Below are 20,037 nucleotides of genomic sequence, written 5' to 3'. Positions count from 1 at the left end.
GTATAGCCCAAGAGCCACCTTATCTCAGCTGGGAGGAGGCGGGAGAGGGTCCTGGTTAAAATGCAGGTTCCCTGCCTTACCCTGGACCTATGGAGTCAGAATCGCTGGAGTGGGGCCAGGAATCTGCATTTAGTGAATTCCCCAGGAGAATTTTCTAGAGAGCAAAGTTAGAGGTATCCCCTGTCAGGATGGCTGTTCTGCCCTCTGCTTAAGTTTATGCAACATGTAATGCAGAGCCAGGATTTAGGACCCAGAAGGGAGTGAGAAAGAGAGGAAAGTGACAAAGAGAAGCTTTTCAAAGCAAGACAGATATGCCTCCGAAGAGAAGGCAGAGAGCAGGAGAGGAGTAAGGCAGGAAGAGGCATGTGGCGAGGAGTCTGCAGACTAAGAGAAGGGCCAGGATCTGGTGGGACCAGGGCGAGCTTTGCCGACCATGGACTGTCCATCACTCTAAACACAGCCCTAGCTTGACCCTCACAGCAGCCCAACGAGACAGTCCTGTCACTGCCATTCTGGACGAGGAAACTGAGGCATGGAGAACAAAGGGCAGAGCCAGCCTTTGCACCCCGGTGCCTGGCATTGGAAGAGGTCATGGCTCTAACCATCAGGCCAGGCTCTCTCAGCAGAAAGCTACTGAGGGGGAGGAGAAACCAGGTGGAAAGTCAGGCTTCAGCTCTGAGGCGCAGCGGAGCTCCCAGACCACTCCAGCTCAGGAGCCACAGGCTGGTGGCCTGTCTGCTTTCAGTCTCCCACCAGGTGGACAGGACAGGGTCTCAGACATGGGCCCAAATCTTGGCTCCAGCACTTACTACTTGTGTGGCCCTGGCACAGTTTCCTCACCTGCAAATTGGAGATACTAGAAAGACAGAGCTAAGAGGACTGCTGTGAGGCCTCATCTGAGATGGAATATGAGATGTGCACAGAGCAGACCTACTGCTAGTATGTGCTCAGTGACTGTCAGTTATGGTCAGGAAGTTAGCTGTCAGGAAGCATCTAGAAGCCCAGGGACCATATAGAAGGCCCTCATTAACGGTGGGTTTCTTGGGGCTCTTTGCCCTAAACTGGGGCAAGGGAGGGGGAGAGGCTCCCAGTGAGTCCTGCTCTTCTCTGAGCCCAGAGAAAACCTACCAAACCCAGAATCATTGCTGGAGCAGAAACGACGACTCACTCACGCTCCCATCTGTTGCTACAGGCCCTCAGCCCCTGCGAGTCTCACCAGGTCTTATCCGGAGCCCAACCTGGGACTCCTGAATGCTCACACCATCTTCTCTGCCCGGGTGCTGCCCTGGCTCTGCTGGACCATTGTGTCCATCTGCCAGGGATACTCTGGGTACCTTGGTGAGGTACACAGCTGAGGCACAGGAGCCCTGGGGGGTGCCCCATTCACCCTGCCGGGAGGAATGAGTCCTTCCATCTTACAGATGAGGAGACAGAGGCTCAGAGTAGACTCGCCCCAGGCCAAACACCTGGAAATGGTACAACCAGGACACACACCCACATCTGGCTGTGCTCTGGTTGCCTCCAAGGAGTATGTATTGAGCCCTTGCTGTATACCAGGCATTGGTGACACACATGGCCATTACCTGCATCTCTCTCACAGGTTGGAGGCAAGCCGAGGGGGAAGGAGGTCCTTCCCGCATGGTGAGATGGGTGCTGTGACGGCAGCTGACATTCACCAAACACGCCAGGTTCACCCCCAAGGATTCTTCACGTATGGACCCGTTACCCTTCTCCACAGGTGGTGAGCATAATTTGAGTGGTGAGGAGGAGCCAGCCTTGGTCCAGCACCTGTTCTGAAATGTAGATGGTCCTAGGTTGAGTGGGAAGTGGGGTGGAGGAGGTTAGGAAATGAGCCTTGGGTGGTGGGTAGTGTGAGTGCCGTGTCTTTACTCTTACGACAGCGCAGACCGACTAAAGCTCTGATGTTCATTAACTCTATGACTTCCCCATGCTGCATTTTACAGGACTGGACCTTTGGGAGTCCACGAACATGAGGGTGAGTCTGTTATTATTACCCCCATTTTATAGATGAAGAGCACTGAGGCATAGGAAGTCTAAGTAGGGAGGATTTGAACCTTGTGCTTCAGTGTTAAGACCTGTCCCCTGATCCTGCTTTTTGGTTCTTTGAGAAGGGAGGGATGAGGGCAGGTTAGGGCTCTGGGCGGCTTCCCAGAGGAGGTGGGGTGTAGTCTAGGCCAGAAGACAAGTAGAAGTCAAGACACAGAAGTGGAGGAGGGAAGTGGGACCAGAGCCCCAAGAGTGGGGTGTGGGGAGCCAGCAGGGGGCTTGCCAGTGGGGCTGAGGAGGTCTGGAGGGCTGAGTGAGCAGAGAGCATCTGCCCGGGTGAGCAGGGCTCATGGGCCCCCTCAGGTGCCCCTGCAGAGGGGAGGAGGTGGCTGCAATCTCATCTGGTCACCGGGGTTCCGCTCTGTGAGTTAAGATGAAAGTGAGGTCGAGCCCTCCTCTGCTCAGGATGCTCCCTTGGCTCCCAGCGCAGGTGGGGAAAAGCCAAAGTCCCTGCAGCGGCCGGCAGCGCCCTGTCCTGCTGACTCCCGCTGCTCCTCTGACCTTGCCTCCAGTCCGTCTCCCCTGCTCACTTGGCTCCAGCCACACGCTCATGGCCCCTCTGCCTGCAAAGCTCTTCCCTGAGATAGATACGTGACCTCCTCGCCTTCCCAAATTCCTTTTAGAGAGGCCTTCCCTGGCCATCCTATTTATAATTGCATGGCCTCCTCACCTCACTCCCTATTCCCCTTCTTGGTTTAATTATTACTTTTTCACAACACTTATCACCACCTGATATGCTAAGTAATTTTACTTATTTATTTAGTGTCTGGCAGCCCCTATGATAATGTCAACTCCATCAGGACTGGGACCTTGTCTATTTTGTTCATTGCTATATCCCCAGAGTCTAGAACAGTGCCTGGCACATAGTAGGTGCTCAACAAGAGCAGTTGTTGAATAAATACGAATAGCAACAACGATCTCATGTTATCCTCATCATCCCTCTGCAAGTCATTTCCTCTATTTGCTGATGAGGAAATTGAGGCTCAGAGAAGGCAGATCACACAGCAAGTAAGGGGATATGGTGGGTGCCCATCTCCCCCATAGGAAGGAAGGATTTACTGCCCGACTTTTGGGACATAGTAAGTGTAACCCCAAAGATCCAATCATGTAATCCCAAAGATCCAAAATGCAGCATAGGGCAATCACAGGGTTAATGAAATCAGAGCTTGTAATTGGTTTGCAGTGCCGCAAGAGTAAAAACATGAAATTCACACCGCCCACCACCACCACCAGAGAAAGGCCTGGTGGTCACAGGGTATCATGAACCTGCCTTGTATTAACTCATTTAATTTTCCCAACAACCCTCTACTGTTGTTATTATTACTATCATCCTACTTCATAGATGAGAGAACTGAGACTCATCTAATTAGTAAAATAAAATCTCATAAATCTCATAAAATCCCATAGCTAATAAGAAGCCAGAGGTAGGATTGGAAGCCAGGTTCTCTGGTCCAGAGCTCAAGCTATTAACTACTACACTCTGCTGCTTGGGTGCCCGCCTTCATCCTCAGCCCTGGCGTGCACCTCGAACGTTATCCTAGGAGTCTTCTTCTAGATCCCTGGAGCCTGTGTCCAGTAAGTAGGACTGGGTACAAGGAGTTACCCTTTCCTGAGATGAGATTTCAAGCTGTGAAAGGGAAGCCTTACCTCAGAAGCGTATCAGTCATTCCACACCCCCCTCTAAGCCGAGGCAAGGGTGAGAAGTCTGCTGGCACAGCAAAAGCCTTTGGAATATGGTTTTCTGAAGTGTCGCCTTACCCTTACCACAGCCCAAACGCTCTGGGGCTGGGGCTCCCTCACAGAAGCAGTGGGTCCCCTCCCCTGCCCTGCTCTGCCCAGGCTCCATCTCCCATATTGAGTCTGGGGCCAGCCAGGGACCAGAGAGAACTGACTCTGAAGGGTTTGGGGTAGGACAAGTCCCAGCCTTCCTTCTGAAAGCCTTCCCCAGAACACATGTGTCTTTAGACGGCACCTTTTTACTCTGGGGCTATTGGCTGAGGACCTACTGAGTGTCCTATAGCCTTACCATCAGAACCTCACTTCAGCCTCACAACAATTTTGTGCATCTGGTCATTTTGCAAAGCCAATCAATCAATATCTATCAGGCCTGGCACTAGACTAGATCCTAGGGACCCAGTATAGAGAAAGAGGGCAGATGAGGACCTGGCTTTTGGGGGGCTTACGGTCCAGGTGGAGAAGACAGATGAGGAAGGAGGCAATAGTGGGTCACGTAAAGAGAAACCCAGGGGCCACGCAGGCACAGAATAGGAGCTCAATATATATTTGTGGTTGAAAAGCTCTGAGCCTCTCTCAGGATCATAGCTCTCAGGTACGATCTCCAAAGTGCTGCCGTACTGTATGGATCAGGGCAGGGCAGCTGCTGTAACAGACAGCCCCCAGATCTTAATGACTTAACACCATAATGTTTATTTCTCACTCATGTCCGCCCTACGTGGGTCAAGTCTTCACAGTTATTCAGAGGTCCAGGCCCTTCCCTCCAGTGCCTCTGTCATCCTTTGGGGTCTGGGATTCTTTTCTGGGTCTTCTGCATCCCCCAGCAGAGGAGAGGAGAGGACAGGGTGTGGAGGACCATGTAGGAGGTTTTATTGGCAGGCTTGGAAGGGACTTATGACCAACTCACCTGCTCTGTTTGGGGATCCAGGTAGTGACCTAGGAGTGAACGAGGAGTGGTGTCAGCACCCAGAAATTCCTCCAGATGTTTTCAATGATGGAGACAATTTTCCTAAACAATGAGGATGGTTAGGAAGGGGGTGTGGATTTGGGGGCGGTCTCAAACTTCTAACCAATAGATGTCCACTCCATGATGCTAGTCAGGATTCTTTCAGATTCAGTTGATAAAAACCCAACTTGAACTCACTTAGAAAAAAAGAAGAATGTATTGGTTCTGGCTGAGGAAGGCATTTCCAGGAATAGCTGGACAGAGGGACTCAACACACTTATCTGTTCTTCTTGGCTTTATCCTACGAGCAGGTTCTCAATATGTGGTAGGGAAGATGGCCACTCACAGGTATCCCAAGATCAGTAGGCAGAAGAGAGGGCTCCTTCCCCCACAAATCATATACCCATGTGTATGTCTGTATATCAAGCCCAGAAAATCACTTTGGTCCTCCCTGGGACCTGCGACCACCCTTGTTTGGGTGGTCTTGACGGAAGCCCCATGAAGCCCACGTGGTGTGGGGGAGGTGTCATTTTCTCAAAAAAATGACCCAGACAGATAATACCATCAAGTCTACTAAAGGGAACCTTACTAGAACTTTCCAAGAGTGCTAGGCCTATCACACTGTCTTAGATGTCAAAGGGGACAGGAAACTTGAGAAAAACCAGTGGCTAACTAATATCCTTATTAGTTGCCAATTTCTAGGAGCCAGACTTGGACCATGTGATTTTATGGTGTCAACATGACTTTTCTTTTTCCCCCACTTAAATTCAGAATCAGTAGAAGGAGACATGGGAGTCAAGAGGTGAACAGATGTGAGCTTTGGAGAAAGAGAATGGGGCTTGGGCCTGCAGGCACATGCAGGTGCCAGCGCCCACCCTCAGCATTGGACACCTTGCCTCCCCAGTCACAGGTTGACAGACTAGCACAGACCACTATCCTCAGACCCCGAGCTCGACTCCCGCTCTCCGCTCACTGATGCAGGATTGTGGCTCTCACGGTGGTCCCCACCCCCTTTCCCAACAGTGGGGGTGAGGCCAGGCCCTGGAACCCTGGGAAGCACCAGCAAGTGTCCGCTAATGGGGGGAGCTCCTGCTTCCTGAAGAAGCAGATGAAATTTGTGAGGGGCAGGGAGTCAGAGAAAGAAGCATGTTTGTTTTCCTTTCTTTTCAGAAAATGACTATTCAGATAATACAAGCCACTGTGAAATTTTAAAAGAAAAAAAAAAAAACAGAAGAAAGAATTGTAAAAATGCAAGCCACTTTCAATTCCACCATCTAGTGTTAACTGTCGTTACATGTTGGTGTATATCCCTTGGGCCTTTGTGAGTGTGTGTTTAAACCAAATTAGACTCATCCTTTATGCATAATTTCCTATCCTGCTTTCTTTAACATTCTATATAAAGCATTTCAGCACGTCCATGAGGCCGTAGGCAGCACGAGGGTGGGGCAGGAACCATATCTCTTGGGTGACCTCTGTGCCCCAGGGCCTAGCATGTGTGCCATGCTCAAAAAATACTATCGAAAAAACCAATAATAACAGGTAATATTTATTAGGTGACTTCTAGGCATCACGATGCATCATCTAATTATGTGCTTACAGCAAGCCTATGCAGTTGGCACTTCTGGGAACCACATCTTACTACAGATGAGGAAACTGAGGCCGGGAGAGGTAATGTCCCTCCCCTGAGGTCACACATCCCTGCTATGTTTCTGCAAGAACACACCCTTGAACATGCATTTTTCCCACTCCATACATTTTCTTGCCACGTTCCACTTTTAATCAGGGACTGAGGGGGCAGCTCTGCTTCATTGAGACGGGACTCTCCATTTGGAAGGAAGGTCTGGCCCACCCCCTGTGGGTCCTGAGGGCTGCACTGGGCCTGCTGCCCAGCGTTGGTCAGTCTCCACTTGACCAGCCTTAGCCAGCCTGATCCAGCACGGCCCTGGGTCCGTCTTTCCTTGGGGCGTGTTGCCTTATCCCCATGCCAGGCTGCATGTGCCAGTGCCCCTGCCCGCCCTCCCAGATGTCGGGCTCGTCCACTGTGCATACTCACTGGGGCAGAAGCTGGGGAGGCCCCACCCTTGGCCCCTGGGCCTTTCTTCCCTGTTTCAGGGCACACTGGCCTTCGTCCAGCTGCCAGCACAGGAGCCTGTGGGCGCTTTCTCTGGCCCCTGGAGCCTGCTCTAATCTCCAGCATGCATGGCAGGTCAAAAGTACCAGGGAACTGATGTCTCCTGGGAGCAGCCCTCAGCCAATTAATATAGGAATTGGCATTTAAATACTCCAGCTCCTTTGCCCTCAGGGGGCACGACTCTGAGGCGTACTGGGCACTGGCTCCCTGAACTCCCCGGCAGGGCTCAGCCCCAGCTGCTCAGGTGGTAATTGGCTTGATAACAACCACTCATTGGCTTCCTTCCCTCCCCTTGTCTGTCTCACTTCCCCAGCCCTCATCAGCGCTTCCTGGGATCGCCCTCCCACATCAACTCGAATCCTTGGCTCAGGGTCTACTTCTCATGGAACCCAAATTAAGACATCCACCCTCTTCTTCTTCCCTGCAGCCACCACCCACTTCTGGCCTCTCCCACTCACATTCCCCACAGGCTCTCTCCCCTCCAATCCATTCCCCATACTTGTCCCCAAAGTCACCTTTTAAAAAGACGTGTTGTTCACCCCACTACTTTGCTGATTTCCCCTTGCCTCTAAGCACAGCGTCCCAGGCTCTCTGTGTTTCTGCTCCGTCGGCCCCTCCAGCATCCCATTCAGGCACCACCCTTGCCCAGTGCTTGGGCCCTGTGAACCTGTCTCTCGTGTCTCTGCCTTTGCATTTGCTGTTCCATCTCCCTTTCCTATTTTGATCACTCAGAAAACTTCTACTCATCCAGCAGGGCCCATCTCAGAAGTCGCCTCCTCTCTGAAGATTTCCTGGACCACCCTAGCTATCAATAACCCTCCCTTCTTTTGTGCTCTTTGGTACATTATTCACCCCTTTAATTCAAGACTCGTCTTACCTTCTTATAATCATCTGTTTAAATGTCTGTCTCCCCTTGGCGAGCTCAGTCCCTCCTCAGCTCTCTCTCCCTGATGCCCAGCACTGTCCCTGGAACAAATTAGGTTTCCAGTGAATACAGATATCCCTCGTTAGCCAAACTCTTGCTCCTATTTACTCAAAACTTAGTAACCAAATAGATGAGGATAACATGGCATCCCTCTCAATTCTGAATCCATTGTCCAGCGTCCTGCCCCCTGAACTGAGTGGCGTGGGCGTGGGTGGCAAGAGATACCTGTAAATGAATAAATTAATTACCTAACGATTGAGAGAGTTCAAAGCTGAGAACATTCATCAACTCAGGGCACAGACCTGCGTGAAGTTGGTAGAGAGGGAACACAGAGATGCTGAGCCAGAGCCAAGAAAGTTGTTTTGCTTTGGAATATATTATTTTTGCAGGTTGCTATAGTTACCGCTGTGAAATTAAAAATTAAAACCTTGTGAAAGAGAGAGGGTTGACTGAGATGAGGCAGTTCCTTGACAGGCTGAGTTATTTATCTTTTCCCCATGTAACATCTGGTTATGTGCTTGCAAATTTATTTTTAATTCAGAGCTCCAAAAAAGATTTCGCGGTGGTGCAGGGTGCCCGGATGAATGGCTTGGGAGGGGAAGGTGAATCGAGTGGTATCACGGGGCAACTGGTGACCCTCGGCTTGTCCCCTGGGCCTCGTTCCTGCTTCGGACACAACATCTAGGAACCAGGGCGTGGCTCGAAGTCGTTCCAGACCCCCTGCCAATCAAAAGGCAGCCGTAACCATGGTTCCCAGATGCAGAGCCAGGATGGGGGCGCATCCCTCTCAGTTCCCTGCGGTTCTCTGAGCAGGAGGACAAGCACCACTGGGGACGGAGGGAGGCTGAGTTTCTCTCCCTCCTGTCCATCTCTGAACCTCTGTGACCCCTTGTGTCTCCTGGGATCTTCCCAGACCCCTTAATTTGACAGCCAGAAAGAAAATGAGTGGTGTTGTGGAGACAACACTGGCTGGAGTTAGAACGTGTGAGACCTGGTCCAACCAGCCATTGCTGGCTGTGTGACCTTGGGAACCCCCTTCCCTCTCTGGTCCCTGTTCTCCCAATTCATCAGGGAGGGGCTGGAGTCTGAGATAACCCTCAGGCCCCCATCCCAGGACTCTAAGTGAGTCTAAGGAGTTGCCAGGCATCACTGGTGCCTGTTTTTGTGCTTCTGCCTGATTGCCCACTGCGGCAGGGTGGGGACCCAGGGCAGCCTGCCCCGGGCTCCCTTTCCTTGCCAGCCTTCTTCCTGCCTTAGACATTGACACCTACCCTTCCCTCTGCCTGGTGCTCTCTTTCCCCAGAAGTCCACAAGGCCCCCTTCTCCCAACCCCTCCCAGATCTTTGCTCAGATGTCATCTCATCCAGACCTTCCCTCACCAGTCGATCCGAAACGACCCGTCCACTCCACTCTCTCCTACGCCTGGGGGTATAGTGTACTTTCTGTCTGTCTGTCTTCCCTTAGAGGATGTAAACTCCAGGAGGGTGGGGACTCTGTCTGTCTTGATCATGGCAGGGCCTGGCACACTGTAGGTCTTATAAATGTTTGTCAAGTGAATGAATGAGTGAGTGAAGAAAACATTTATTGTCCCCTGCTAAATGCCAGGCTAGGTTAGGACAAGTTAGGGTAAGTTAGGACTTAGGGGAAATGAATGGGGCAAAAAACTCAGAGGCTAGGAAAAATGAGTGTCAGAGGCAATTTTGAAAGACGAAATAAATTCCTTCAGAATGGCTGGTGCTTGTGTGTGTGTGTGTGTGTGTTTGTGTGTGTGCACGTGTGCCTGTGTGTGTGGCATGGGGGAATTCTTTTCTGCTGTGGTAAAAATGACCATACAGGGTGAGTTAGAGAAAATAATTGTATGTATTAAGCCTATATTCTCTATAATAATACAAGTAATAATAATGACCATGCATTGAGTCCTTATTATGTATGGGACCCAATGCTTTAGACATATGAACTCCGATCTTTACAAAAGCCCCACTGTGAGGTCAGGTACTTGTCTGTTACTCTCACTGCTGTATGCCCAGTGCCTGGAACATATTACGGGCCCAATGCTCATTTATGATATGAGTGACTCTCCATTTTGTATTCAAGGTACCTGATCAGAAAGGGTGAGTGACTCATCCAAGGACACACAGCTAGCAAATAACAGAGCCAACATTTAAGCCAGGTTTGCTTGGCTCTGTCCATGTTGAAAAAGGAGATCTTCTCCCTTTCTGGTGCTTCTTTGAGTCACTGTATCCCATCCATTCCCCTGAAGAAATGACCTTCCCACCCCTCGCCAACCCTCCCAACTTGCCTGACAGTCTGCTTAGCTCAAAGTCTGAAAGATCTTGCCCTGCAAGGAATGGAAATCAGGCCATCAAAACTGCAACCCACCCCGGGCCCTGGTGTCTTTGAAGTGTCCTGGCTTCTTGTTATCCTCCACTCTGCCTGACAGGGCGGCTGTGGGAGGACCAGGGAACATTCTGTGGGTGACAGATCCCAAAGTTCCTAACAGGCTTGGACTCATTACCCAGCTGCCCCATGGGCGAGCTCTGAAAAGCATGGCTGAAGCCCTGGGCCTGTGCGTTCAATGGGGATGAATAATGAAAGCATCGTCAGGCACCACAAGCTGGCGGGGGGTTGCTGTGTAGCTGGCAACACTGCGTCCCAGCCCGACTTTATTTTGGGTCTGCAGGGGCCTGTTTGATTGTTCTGATGGACAGAGGACACACCTTGCCGGGGACAGTTGCAGCCAGACCGAGCTAGGCTCAAATCTTGTTGCCTCTTGGACAGGCTGGGTGTTCTTGGGGAAGTCTCCTCTTAAGTTCCCGCTCGGTGCCTCTGTTTCGTCTGTAAAATGGTCCCTATTCTGCAGGGTCGTTGAGGGGACGAAGTTAGGTAATGTAAACTGTAAAGAGCCTTGTAGAGGCGAGGGTGGCAGCGAGAGGAACACATTGCTCACTTGCTTACTGTCTGCCTCTGACGTGAGCTCTGACGGCGGGGCTTGGCTGGTAAGTTCACCTGGGAGCACCTGGAACTCAGCCTGCCCTCCATACATGTTTGTTTAACAGTCAGATGAAGGATGGGTGCAGGTGGTAATTGTGAGCCCAGTCAAATGTGCTGCCTGGAGGTTCCGTTTGCTGGATACTTGGAACCCTGGAATCTTCATGGTTCAGGGCAAGACCCCCCACTCTGCTCCTCACAGTTCTCAACTGGGTTCACATCAGTTGGCCTGGTGGCCGGTGACAATGTGGTCTGAGAGGCAGTTGCTCAGTTTTCTGAGCCTGATGCAAGCAGAGGCCTACGCTAGTGCATTTGGGGAGAGAGGGAGGGAGAAAGAGTGGCCCCTGGAAGCAGTGTGATTCCATGGTGGGAGCGTGGGTCTGGGGTCAGCCAGGCCGTGGATCCCATCTCATGCCCATCATTAGGAAGGGTAGGAACATACTCAGCCACATATAACAGAAACCCTACTATTGAGGTATAACCCGGTTGGTGCTTGTTGCCCTATATGGCAAGAAGTCCAGGGAGGGCTGCTGGGACCAGTGTGGCTCTCACTGCTGTCACTGGTGGCCAGGTCCTGCTTGCCAGTGTCTTTGCCATCTTTAGCGTGTAGCCCTTTGTCCTCATTCCTGGTGCCTCGTGGTTCCAAGATGACTGCCACGACTCAGGCATTGTGTCTTTGTTCCATGTAGGAAGAAGGGGGTAGGGATAAGTGCAAAGGAAAGGGCTTTCTAATTGTGGAGGAATGCTGTCTCTGGGACTTTACCGAAATCTATTGGCCAGATCATTGTCTTATGCTACTCTTATGCTACTCAAAGAAAACTGGGTTTTCTTTGGTAGCCAGTGTGAGAGGAGCTGTCGTCTGTGTGGAAAGCAGCTGCCCACACATAGTTTCAACAGCTGTAGGGTGGTTCCTCAAGCCCTGAAGTTCCCTGTACCCATGCAAACGAATGCTTGAACTTCCAGGAAGGCCCTTTCCCCACAGTGTATTGACCAAGATGTGGGTTGTGTGACTACCGCTCCACTGAGCACCAACTGTGTGATCTCAGGCAGGTCCTCTTATCTTGATGAGCCTCGTGGGTATCATGGTCCTTCCCCATGGCTTTGTTTTATGAGAACTTAGAAGTGTACCTGCCCTATAGTAGGGATTCAAAAAATGTAGCTCTTAAATTATTGTTGTTATTATTATGACCACACTTCCTAGGATAAGGCTTTTATGCCAGTGAAAACAGTAATGTTTTCATTATTGTTGAAAGACCCCAAATGTCTGAGGAGGTGGCCCCAGCTCTACCCCCACCTGCTGTGTAACTTTGGATAAACGGTTGCCCCTCTCTGGGCTGGAGTCTCCTCTGTATAATGAGGGTCTGGAACCCGAGTGTCATCACAGGCTTCCCCTGATGGGACTCAGACGCAACACCTCAGGCAGCCAAGGATCATCCCTTCCCTGAGAGTGGGTCTTGCTGTGGACGGCAGCAGGGTCCAGGGGAGGGGAAATCTTGCCAATTTGGGGGCTCTTCTGGGCTTGCTGACTCCAGGTCCCTCCCTCCCAGGCCGGGTGTCTGGCGCTGGCAGAGCCCCTCTGTGCTCTGGGAGGCCTGAGCCACCCCACGCCAGGCTCCGCATTCCTCTCTCACTCCCGGTGTCCTGCCAACCCTCCTTCCTTCTCCAGAAATTACCTCCTGTTGCTGACTTCCTAGCAGGCAACGACTGTCACCCCGGAGCCAGCTTCCCACAGTGGGAGGGCCCGCACTGGGGAGGGTGTGTCCACGAGGCTCTGGCCCCTCTGTGACCCGGTGTTTGTTTTTTTCTGAGAAGGGGGCTGGGGAGCCCCTCTGCCTTCCCGGGGGAATACGCCCCTCCACAGGCTGTGACCTCAGTAAGCTCCCACTCCTCTCCGGGCCTCTGTTTCCCCCTCTGTGACATGTGGCGGTTGAACGCCATGGTTTTTGAGAGGCAGGGAACTTTTCTGAGCCTCTGGGGCGGAAGGCCTGCTGTGGCCTAAGCTGCGGTTGTCACACTGGCCCCACAGACCCTTGATGTGGTGCTCAGACTGTTGTGGGAAGGGCGATAGATCCGCTGGGGCTCCTTGGCCCCCAGCCCCCACCTCCTCAGGCAGGCAGCTTCTCTTTGATCTATTTCCCGTATTGGCATCCGCTGAAATTTTGACTAGAAGAGCACTCCCAAGTTAAAATTAAAAGTTTGAAAGTGATAGTTAATGCTTTAAAGATTTACCACGTGCCAGGCGCTCTGCTAAATGTTTCAGACATATTAATTTGTGTAATCTTACAGCAGTGCAACGAAGTAGGGCCTATTACTAGTTCCACTTTAAAGGCAAGGATATTGAGCAAAGAGCCGTTCAGGAACTTGCCCAAGGTCACACAGCAAAGTACGTAGGATCTGAACGCAGGCAGCTGCCTCTTCACTACCATTTTCTCCCAGAAAGCTACGGATTTAGCTTATCCCCTCTGTCTCCCCATCTGATGTTGGAATCCCTGCTACAACATTCTCCCAAATTCATTGCCTCTTCTCAGCTTGTACACTGGCAGGGATGGGGAGCTCACCCCCTCTCTGGGGATCTGTTGTGGTCCGCTGTACCAGTTTGAAATCTCGTCCCTGAACTCATGGACTCCTTAGTAAGTCCTCAGGGCTCAAAATGGTTTCCTGGGAAACAGAACAGCTTGCTCAGCCCCCAGCCTCCGACCTGGTGTGGTCTTGACTATAGATGGAGAAACTTAGAGGGGGCCAGCAAGCCTCATGTTTTGGGGCGATGGGAGAGGATGCAGGGTGGACATCAGGGTGGTGGCTCAGAGCTTGTGGGCTCTGGACTCATTTCCCACTCTCAGCCTTAACCTCATCTTCTATGCAATGGCACTTACAATACCACTTCATTTGTAGGGTTGGCGTGAGGATTAAACAAGATAATCCACATTAAGTGCCTGACACATAGGTAGCATCAAAACAATGTTACTACCTGGTATCATCATCAATGTCATCATCACCACCGATGAAGTCTATCTTCTCGCTTCAGAGTTTAGGAATGATTTGGTCAGTGGCTTAACTGTGGAACTAATGAGGTCAGGAACTTGATTCTTGGGTCCAAAGCCAAGAATTCTTCTCTTTGGCATAGAGAAGAAATTGAGTCCCAGAGAAGGGTAGAGTCTAGCTTAAAGCTTGAGCCTAGTCAGTGGCAGGAAAGAATAGAGTTCTGTGGTGCAACGTGAGAGGTAATTGGTGAGTCTCACTTGACACTCTGGGAAACATGGGGTCAAAGGTAAGAAGCAGGCCCTGTGGGAGAGTGGAGCTGGTTCATGGGCGCTTGGTTCTGGGAGGAGCAGAGAATTACCTCCAGGAATACAGTCTAGGTGGGATGGCCAGGTGTTCAAATCTGAACACCTAGATGTGTTGTCGAACTAAGCGTTTCTATGCTGTATCTGATGTGAGACCCAGTTTGGAGGGGTGTAGCCTGGACGGGGCAAGGACGGACTTTCTGAAATATTTTCCGAAAGGCACATGGACAGGGTGCCTGAGTGGTCTGTTGGAGCAAGCAAGGGCTCAGGAAGCACAGGTGGGTTTGGACCCCGACTCGCTGGTGAGTGGTGGGCCTTTACTTTCTTCATAGAGAAGATGGAGATGGGGTTGTGGAAAGGATTAAACCTGACACTGGCAGCTGAGTAGCTAGAACGGTTGCCAACCCAGAATCTGTCTTAAACAGATTTAAAAATTAGGAGATTTGACACATGTAAATCCAGTTTGCCTCTATGTCCCAAGAACTCAGGAAGATCTCGGCACTCTGAACTGCTCTCTCAAGGGGCCAGGTTAGGCGTCTCTGCTCCCTAGAACTGGGCGGAGGAGCGTGTGCTCTCTAGTTTATCCATCCACCCCAGGCCTGCAGGCTGGTTGGAGGCCAAATAGTCCACCCTCCTGCCCCAACAAACCTGCCCCAGGCTCTGGAAGCAGCTCCCTGCTCCCAGAGAGATCGTGGGAAAGGAAAATTCCCCACCCCTGGAGGTGTTTGCTCAGGGCTGCTACAGGATGAATATTTCCTTTCATAATGTTGCTACTCATTTTCCCTTCCAGGCAGGAGTGGAGTCGCTCCCAAGCTCCTCACAGCTGCAGTGCCCTGTGGGCTCTTAATCAACTTACATGGTAATTAATACTAGATCCTCCCGGCTCTCTGCTCCTCCTGAGAAGCTGGCATCTTCTCGGCCAAGATGAGGCCGAAATCAAAGGCCTGAAATTATAGCTGAAAACTTTTCCTCCAATTGTGTGTGGGAGGGAATTAGGAGAGCTTGAACCCCTGCCAGATCCGGTGCTGGGTGAGATTCTCATTTTACCGTCACTATGACCCCACTGGGTGATCAGCCCTGCTTTAGGGATGGGGCAATAGATTGCAGGCCCCCGTTCATTTATCCCCGTGGTTCTCACGCTCCAGCACATGTTGGTGTGAGTCAGGAGGTCTGCCGTGGGACCTAAGAACCAACATTTCTAATAGGTTCCCAGTGATGCTGTTGCTGCTGGTCCAGGGACTGTGCTTTGAGAAACATTGATTTATTTAACTAATACTCATCCAGGGCAAGTTACTCGCTGCAAGGCACGGGGAATACAGTGATGAATAATGCAGAGGTAGCACCTGCCCTCTCATTGGGTGGCATTCACCTGGGGCACCATGTAGTGGGTAGGGAATATGTTCTAGAATCAGACATGCTTGACTCAAGACCTGGCTCTGCTGGTTACTTTCTCTGATTCTGGGCAGTTTACCTGACTTTTTGGAGCCTCAGTCTCTGCAGCTGTCTAATGGGGATAATTATGTTTCCTGGCTTGGATCATTGATGTGGGGATTAAATGAGGAAAGGAATGTAAAAATATGTGCTTAGAAATGTTAGTTATAATAACACTGTACCATTAATAATGATGTTATTATTGTTGGATCATTGTCTAAGGTGTGTAACTTGGTCCTGGAGCAGTTGAGATTCATTCATTCATTCATTATTTATTCCTTAATTCTTTTGACACATATGCCTTGAATATCAAGTATGTACCAGGTGTTAGAAACACAGAAGTGAACCCCAAAGATAAACTCCTTGCTCTCATGGAGCACACTTTCTTGCCATAAGCAAACATTTATGTAAGTCAGAGAGGTGATAAGTGCTATGAGAAGAAACCAGGCAGGGCAGGGTATAGATGTTGCGGGTGGGAGAGACGGGCAGGTGATGCTCTTTTAGGTAGAGTAGTCAGAGGAGGCCCCTCTGATAAGGTGACCTTGGAGCGAAAAGCTGACTGAGGAGGTATAGCGAGGGAGGGTGTTCCAGGCAGAAGGCATACAGAGCACAAAGGCCAGGTGAGGACCGAGGTCATTGCATGCATCCCACCTGCAAGTCTAATGGCATTGCATCCAGGGGTTCTGGACCTTTGTGCTCCGTGGGCGCCCAGCAGCCTGCATCTCTCTTCTCCCCTCCTCTCCTCCCCATCGAGGACGGACACTCTCAGAGCTGCCCCACCCTTTGTTCCCCAGGGCTGCCTAGCCTGGTCACGAACACCACCAGCTTTGGAGTTGGCTGTTGCCTCTGTGAACTCCATTTGATGCATCTGCAAAGTAGAGATGATTTTTTTACCTACACCACAGATGTGGTGAGGGTCAGAAGTGCTGCAGTCTGTGAAAATGCTTTGCAAGCTGGGCACTTCGTAGGTGTTCAACGAATGATGGTCATCACTAGTCCCTCCTCTCCCTCTTCCCTTCCCGCTCAGCTCAGTGAGCCCCAGGATTCCAGGTGGGAACTCAGACCCAGAATACTTGCTTAGCCAGGGAGTGTGTCTCATTTGCATAGCTTTGCATAAGGCCTGGAATGGTGTGTACCTCTTCTTGCCTTTAGTTCCTGTGAGCTCACGTCACCATTTAAAAATAGGGTGTTGATCTTCCCCTTTTCCCACCACTCCCTTTGCCTGTTGAAACAATTTCAAGCTATTAATCAAATACACCAGGTTTGGAAGCTGTTTTTATTTTGGCTCAGTGCAGAAGGGGGTCACCCATTCTAGGAAGCCCTTGATTATCTGCTTTACTGGAGGGGAGATGACAACAATGATCTCACACAGTAGAGGGTCCTGGAAGCTTTAAAAAGAAAAGTCAATTTTATTCTTTCTGCTTACAAGAGTAGAACATATAGGCAAAATGGGAAAATAGAGAACAGCAGGAGAAATTCCCCCAAAACGTACCCATGATACCCCAACCAGGCACAATCACTGTTCACACATCAGTACACTTTTTCCTGGTTTATTTTTTCCAATGCAACTTTTATATAATTGAGATCATACCATATATATATATGATGTTAGAACTGGCTTTTTTATTAACAAATATCATGACTATTTCCCTTTGCTATTGCAAACTTTGTAAACATCATTTTCATGTCCGTGTAATAGTCCATTAGTTTCTTAATCATTCCCCTCTTTTAGGACATTTATGTTTATCTAGTTTTCTTTTTTTCTTTTCCCTGCTATTGTATATGTGGCTATGATGGCAGGTTCTTGGCTTTTTCTCCTCTGATTTTGGGTTATTTTCTCAAGGGAGATTCTAGAAGTAAGATGACTGGGACGGAAGGGGGAGATAAGTTTGAGGCTATGGATGGATTTTGCTGAACCCCAACTTGGTATCTGGATTCAAGAATGTGCTTTTGTGTTGTCATAACTAAAACTTTCTGAAATAAGCCCCAAAGCAACCCTGGGATGCCCTGCAATGGCAGTAGGTAAGGCAGTGGCCCCCTTCTGTAGCCTGCTGCTTCGTGGCTCCTGACACCCTACTCAACTCTCTGCTGGAGTGGAAGGCTTGGATGATCTGTTCTCTCACAAACATCCCTGGAGCAGAATGTGTTTCAGAAAGTATCTGGGATTTGATTAAACTTGAGCTGTGTCTCCAAGGCTGTGTCTTTATGCTCTCACAAGTCCTAGTTTGCAAAAAATGACTTGGCTTTGTGTCAGTTAAGAATGCCTTTGGCTTAAACAAATATGAATTTCTAATTTTTTACTTAAAATAGCAGTCCAGGGTATGCACAGCTGCCCAATGATGCTGTCTGTGCCTCAGCCTCAATCTTTATGTTCTGCCATCTCTGGCACAGCGGCATTTGTTCTCATGGTTGTTGCCTCATAGTCCCAAGATGGCTGCCACACCTCCAGGTATCAAATCCTCATTCTAGGTTTGAAGAAAAAGGAATGGTAATGGGGCAAAGGGATATGCCAGCCAGGTCTGTTCTTTACATCAAAAAGGCAAAAGCTTTCCTAGCAGCCCCACCTAGCAGAGTTTTGCTTGCATCTCATGAGCCAGAACCAAGTCATACAGCCATTCCAGAACTAATTTGCTGGTGAAGAGGAATAAGGTTATATGCTCTTTGGAACAATCAAGTTTCACCCTCAGGGCTCAGGTAGGGACCTATTCTCCTTGAGAACAGTGGAACACCAGTGCCATGGGAAAAATCAGAGTTTTCTTAGCTGGGAAAAATGGGGTCTGGGTGGGTGGGATGAGTGTTAACAGGGAGGGGACATTGCTATGGGCTGTGTGGAAGACATTAAGTTCATCCTTGGGGTGGCCTCTCCTTGGATGATGCTCATTCCTCTTGCCTGGTGATTGGCTCAGGGATGAACACTTGGTCTAAATAGGGTGAGGACATCCAGTCCATAATGGGGCGGAGAGAAGGCTCCTCCTCTGTGCCATGGGGTACTCTGATGTGATGCCCAGATCTGCTGCAGCCATTTTGTTTCCATGAGGGAAGCCAAACTGAGGATGAAGCTGACAAATGCACAGGGGAGGGAATAGAGATCTAAAGGGAATTCCCAAGAAATGGAGCCAAGGCCTTGATCTATACCTATACCTGAGGCCCTCATTACTTCTAGACTTTTCAGTCACAAAAGCTAACATACTCTCCTTGTTGTATTAAATGAGCTCAGTTGAGGTTTCTGATATAACTCAAAGAATCATAACTGATAGAGATGCAAAGAAGAACTTTGAAAAAAAAGTTGTGTGGTTAAATAACTTTAAAGAACAAGATTAAGCAAAGTTTGACAAGCTTTTTCTTTTTTTTGGCTTCAGTTAGATTCTTTTACATATATGCTAATGTGTAATGTGAAGCTTCACAATGGGGAAGATCTCACATAGCATTTCCAGGACATATTGTCCCCAGAATGCTTTTATTATGGGACATGGGTCATCACTGGGACCTGTCAAGCCTAACCCCTACACTATAGACCTTGGCTTTTAACATGAGATGGAAATTAACAGTTAATGTAGACAAAGTTACGAAGAGAGTGGAGAAAGGGTAAAGGTTTTGATTCCCTCAAATTTCCCCCAAAGGTCTGTGTGTTTCCTCCGAGGGAGGCCCAATGTCAAAGAGATCAGACACAAATGCTAATTGGAATTTGGTCCAAAGGAAGTTCCAGGAAGCTCAGTGTAGCACAGAGAGCCTCAGCTGGGCAGGGGAGGTGGAGGTGATTGGGGTCCTAGTCCTGGGTGGTGCAGCTTGTCTTTCTGGGTGGCTTTGGGCCGATGCCTTTTCTCCAGACCTCAGTTGTCTCATCTGAAATGTGCAGAGAGGGCCAGTTTGTCCGTGATGTTCTTCCGAGCCGTCCCAGGCCACAGTCAGGGCTGGTGTAGGATGAGCCTTTGAGAGCACTTCCTCAGTACCAGACCCTCGGTGGTGTCCTAGAGAGAGAGGGAGATGAATAGGACATTTAACTCTGCCCTCCAGAAAGCAATTGTCTAAAGGTGATGGTGCGTGCACGTGTGGGTGTATGTGTTTGTGTGTGTGTGTAGTGCATATGATTAACAATTGGAGATGAAATAAAAGGTTTTATCCTATCTGTTCACCTCTTTCTAGCACGTTAGTCCTAGAATGCTGTGATCCTGAGGCCATATCCATGCTCAGTGCAGAAGAGCGCCTTGACCATTCAGTGATGTCTGCCGTGGATGGTGGGCAGGGGCACGCCTGCCTGTTTGTCTAGTCTTTTTTTCTTTTTTTTTTGCTGTTTTATTTTTTTTAATTTTTTTTTTATTTTTCTTTTTTTTTTTTTTTTTTTTTTTTACTTTTTATTTTATATTGGAGTATAGCCGATTAACAATGTTGTGATAGTTTCAGATGCACAGCAAAGGGACTCGGCTATACATATGCATGTACCCATTCTCCCCCAAACTCCCCTCACTATACAGACTGAATTTCAAGGTAAACCAATAGCTGATAGGGGAAAGTTTTTTTTTTTACTTTTTAT

Source organism: Mesoplodon bidens (genome assembly GCF_964165515.1).
Source record: "Mesoplodon bidens genome assembly, chromosome: 15".
NCBI lineage: Eukaryota > Metazoa > Chordata > Mammalia > Artiodactyla > Ziphiidae > Mesoplodon > Mesoplodon bidens.
This window is presented reverse-complemented; position numbering follows the sequence as displayed.